The sequence below is a fragment of the Pundamilia nyererei genome, unplaced genomic scaffold (genome assembly GCF_000239375.1).
Source record: "Pundamilia nyererei isolate P.nyererei 1_Seehausen unplaced genomic scaffold, PunNye1.0 scaffold00095, whole genome shotgun sequence".
Classification (NCBI taxonomy): Eukaryota; Metazoa; Chordata; class Actinopteri; order Cichliformes; family Cichlidae; genus Pundamilia; species Pundamilia nyererei.
In genome coordinates, this window is record NW_005187496.1 from 714,878 (window position 1) to 720,301 (window position 5,424).

A 5,424-nucleotide genomic window follows, 5' to 3' on the forward strand; every position below is an offset into this window, starting at 1 on the left:
TTGGGGGCGATTTAGGTTGATCAGTGGGATATTTGATTGATTAGAACAGATCTTTGGGAGGTCGGGGGATTTGGAGCAGGACTTTTTAGAATGATAGAAAGGAAACCTAAGCTTTCCACAAGGGGCACTGGACTGACAAGGTAATTTAGGCTGCCTGTAAGGACACTTGGGCATTTGGGTAACTTTGGGAAACTTGGATTGATTAAAGGGACAAAGCCAAGATCAGAGGAATGGACAGAAAGGAAACTAATGTGTGACAAGAAGGGGATTTAGGATGACTGGTGAAAGAGGGAGCCACAGTTGTCTGGGACCAGCATCACTGCAGAAAGTTTAAAGTGTGAAGAGCAGATCTGTCTTTGACAAAGAGGCAAAGCGGTTATCTTTCACCATCCTGTCTGATATGAGCACCAAACCAGGACTGTTTGTTTAGCCTCACCTTTCATGTCATCACTGCCCTTGTCAGTCTTTTGCAGATAGAAGAAACGTGTCATATCATTCATGCATGTTCAGCGATTGGTAGATTCACTTTCTGCAGAGCGATCCTTTAAAAACTGAGGCGGAGGCTGTGAGGAAGCGGACGAGCATGTTGATATTAGACTTTCTTCGAGGGACATTAAGCTTGTATTGATTTTACCTTGATTACTTACAGACTTCTCAGTGTGCATACAAACACAGTCTCAACAATGTTTCTGAAAATGAAGAAAAGGCAAACGAGTGAAATGGAAACAGGATTTTCTTTTTTTTAACTTGACCTTGGCTCTGTCTTATTACCAAAAAGGAAATAGCTCTCTTTAATGATCCGCCCCGTCCTTCTTTCATGTCTCTCTCATAGACACGGGAAATCAAATGGAGGAGGTAGAGAGGACCCCATTACTCCCATTGCCCTTGAACTAGTCATTACCAAAGACATCAGCACATGATGAGAGGAAGCATGTGACAGGTGATATTGATCAGCTGATATGTTCAAAAAAAGCCAATATCCTCTCTACTGATCACCGACCCCGCCCACGATTTAGAGCTTATGCAGGCGGGCGGTGTATTCGGCATTGTGTCCGGCACTCGACAGTCAGGCTTTTCTTGCTGCTGTTTGTTTGAAGATCCTTCGTTAACCTCACACAGTACCACGAAAATCCAACTGAGATTCCAAAGAATCCTGTGCCATCAAGTTATCAGTCATTTTAGCGACCATATTTAACTAATAATTTATTCTCTGCAGACCATATTAACACTCGGCTCACATACGGAAACCTCAGTACAAACAAAGTCCTTTTCACAGCCCACTGACTTTTCATCCAATTAGCGTTGGCAGTTTAGCGGAGGGCATAATTCCATGACTTCTGTGCTTAGTTTAATTCGTGATTGAGCAATCTATTATTCAACTTTAGCGACACAAATAAATTCAAAAACCAACAAGCGTCCAACCGAAGTCAGGAAAACAATTTTCATGTGAATGCGTCACATGTGCACAGTGAACTGAGGCTGAAAGGAAGAAATTTAATGAAGTCAGTCTCATTATTGGCTCAGAGAAAACACACAAGCAGAAAAGGAATGAAGGAAAATTCCAAAAGCTGCGATTCCTTGAGGCTCCAAAGTGAGCTGTTTTCATTTAAAGTCACTTTTAGCTAAAAAGAAAGCCTATATGGGCGAGGTGTCAAAAGTGTACCCCACGAAAAACAGGTACTTATTCAATTCAATTCAATTTTATTTACACGGCGCCAAATCACAACAACAGTCGCCTCAAGGAGCTTTATATTGTGAGGTAGACCCTTCAATAATACATAGAGAAAAACCCAACAATCATATGACCCCCTATGAACGACCGTGGGAAGGAAAAACTCCCTTTTAACAGGAAGAAACCTCCAGCAGAACCAGGCTCAGGGAGGGGCGGGGCCATCTGCCATGGGCGAGAGAAGGAAGACAGGATAAAAGACACGCTGTGGAAAAACTTCATGGTGGAAGGAACTTTATGGTTACCACATCGATGTGTTGGATGCACTGGTTGTGGTTTAGACACAAACAAAGTTCAGACAGACCTAAAATTTGAAAACTGTGTGAAATACAAAACAATAAACAATAAGTACTGATAAACAAATAACAGCAAGTGATGACAAAGATGATGATCAGAATATAAAAGAGGACAGTCTGTAAAAACATGTTTTAGGAAGTGGCTCAAAGGAAGTTGTTCCAGCAACACCTTTAGACTTTCGTCTATGAAACACTTAGAATGGTCTCCAAATTAATATGACGTGCTCCTTGGCACAAGACCCAAGCGTGCTTTAAAAGTGACTCTGAAAAATCAATTTTAAAACCTACAGGAAAGCAGCGGAGGGAAGCCAGAACCGAGGTGCTGTGATGCCATCTGCTAAAACCAGTAAGAAGATGAGCTGCTGGTTTCTGGACCAGTTGGCAGGACCTTCTAATTCAATCAAAACCCTGTAATCATTTCCAAATGATTTTTAAATGTCTCTTTTATGTTGTAGTATAACTACAATATTAACCACCACATAAATGTCTGTTCGGACACTCTTCTTTCTCATCTGTTGAACTCGGTCTCCTCATTTCTGTCCATCCTCAGCTCTCCAACACCTACCCTGGCCTCACTCTGGGAAAGTTTATGAAGTGTGAGGCGATTTATTCAAAGAGTGGAAGGCCTGAGAATCCGTTTATGGAGTCACTTTATGGACGAGCACAAGACTCAGGAGGGCAGTAAGATGACGTGTGTGTACACAGTTATACACCTTCACGTGTCTGGAGGCTGTTCAGATGCAACAAAAAGAAAAATATAGTTTTCATACACCACTGACTCCATGCATCCATCCATACGTATCACAGGCAGCAGTCTGAGCAGAAAAGACAAGCCTAGGGTCATCCCGGCCACCTCTTCTAGCTTCGAGCCCTCAGACTACGTCCACACTAGCCAGGATAAATTTGAAAACGGCGTTTTCGTCTGAAAACGCTCCGCGTCCACACTACCACACAGAGTTGTGCGTTGACATTGAAACGGGCGAAAACGCTTACGTGCCAGTCCGGCGCATGCGTGAAACGCAAGACGATTCGACCTGCCTCATTTCTTTCTGCCGTTTATTTCCTTTCCGGCTCTTTGAAACGTCGCGGCAAAATGTCGAGGAAAAGCACCGAGTTTTTTAAATGGACTAACAATGAGGTGGAGTTGTTGCTGCGAGTAACACAAAAGTACAAAGTTTCAAAAGCCAGTGAGAATTAAAGAACTTGAAGAAAAGCTAGTCTGGTCACATGACTAAAATGTGTCATCATTTTCGAAAAGGCTCCGGGTTCGCTGTCCACACTGAAAATGGCGTTTTCAAATATATCCGCTTTGGAGAGCATTTTCAAAAAGCTGCGTTTTCCTTGAGCCAAAGCGGAGAGAAAAAGATGCGTTTCAAACGAAAACGTATAAGTGTGGACGTGGCCTGAGTCTGTGCTGAAGCCTCATCCTGGTTCGACGTGCCTGACATACGTCTTGGTCTGTCGCTCGAACTGTCTCCACTGGCTCCTTTCGATGTGGAGTCCCTCTCAAACCGACTACTGACTGTATAAACTTGATGCTGCAGAGCGAATAGATGCCATGATGTTAGTGAATATCACTAAAAAGGAGGAGGGAGGAAAACTATCCAAGGACATTAAAATCAATCATGTTTTTAACCGGTCTCGATTCGCTGCATCTTCACTGTTAATTGATCAGACTGTGGCATAATTAATGGCATGCCACTTTAAAGGAGAATAAAAACTCATCAGTGTCACAAGGTAGCAAAGCCGCCTCATTGGCAGATACATGTGGTATTTTTTAAACAGATCACAAAGAAATTGATTATTAAACAGCATCTTTAGCAGATTCTGTTTGAATCATCGAGCTGATGGCATCATCGCCACCTTCACAGTGCAAAGATGCACTTGTAAACAGCAGGTGACTGGTCTGAAAGCCTGAGCCAGATGGCAAAATGTGGCTGGAGAAAGTGAATGATCAATGGTAGACCACAGAGGAAAGGCACGCGGGGCTGAGTGCGATCACATTTTCAAGGGTACACGTGTCACGTACCAGGGCTTAAAGGTCAGCTAGTACCAGTTTGTCCTCGAGGTGCAAGCTATTATTCAAAGAGCAGAGATGACACATTAAAGATAAAAATGCATAACAAACAAGCACAAGCATTAAAAGCTTGGGTAAAAAGAATGTGAGATGTGATTCACAGTAATGCGGAACATCAGTAAACTGAATATTAAAGCTTTTCTAAAAATAAATCAGTTTCATTTTTCTTCCTATCTGTTTTCATGGCTGCGCGGCAGCAGCTGCACAGGATGATGGGGCGGCTTCTTCAGACCTGGAGGTGCAGTGGAGGGTCTCCACATCCAGTAAGCGGTGAGGAAATGAAATGCATGAATATTTTATACCTTAATACGTCGACCATCCAAATAACGTGTCCTAATAACTTGTGTTGACTTATGGCTTTGGGAGATTTTCAGGTTTTAACAGTAGCGGTCACACAGTAAGAAAACGAAGTGTAAGGTCAGCAAAGCTTTCAGTATGGTTGGCTGCTATAGACTGTATATAAAAGATGGTTGAATCCAGAGGAGAGTCATTTCACTTCCTTTTTTCCCATTTGTAGAACCAAGTCCTCTAGAGCTTATCTTTACATTTTTACCTGCTGTAGTGACATTTTTAGAGCATTTCTAGTTGCTATACATTAATACAACCATTATATCCCAAATTTTAATAATATGAATGCATTCAGTTCATAGTAACTACATAAAGTGCAACAAACTGCAAAGAAACTGAACATCATTGTTGTGTTGTGGGGGGGGTTTTTTTTTTACACATTTTTCTAGTCACAGGGATTTCAGAGATATCTCTCAACAGAGATGGGCAGTAATGAGTTACTTGTAACGCGTTACTGTAATCTGATTACTTTTTTCAAGTAACGAGTAAAGTAAGGGATTACTGTTGCAAAAACGGTAATTAGATTACCGTTACTTTCCCGTAGGAACGCTGCGTTACTGCGTTACTAAAACGGTGATTTTTTTTATTTTTATTTATTTTATTTTTTTTGCGAGAATGTCTCACGACAGTGACGTAAGCGAGTGCGACGTTAGTGACAACAGCTGTGTGAAGATCACGAATGGATCATATATCGATTGTGGGAGAGAGTATGAGCGTGCAGCGTTTAAAGCGTGGAAGTACTGACCTTTGAGTTTGATTCCATAAAAAGTGACATTAGCGTCCATCGTGCGTAGGAAGTGAAGAAAATATAATCTGATTAAACATTATTCAGCTTTAAACATTATTCAGCTTTAAACATTGTTCAGCTTTAAAAGTTACTGTGCAACTGTGTAATAAAATTGTGCTCACGACTTTGGCCTTGAGAGCGATAAGAAGCGATCGCCTCATCCTGCAGGTGCAAGATATCTGCAAGC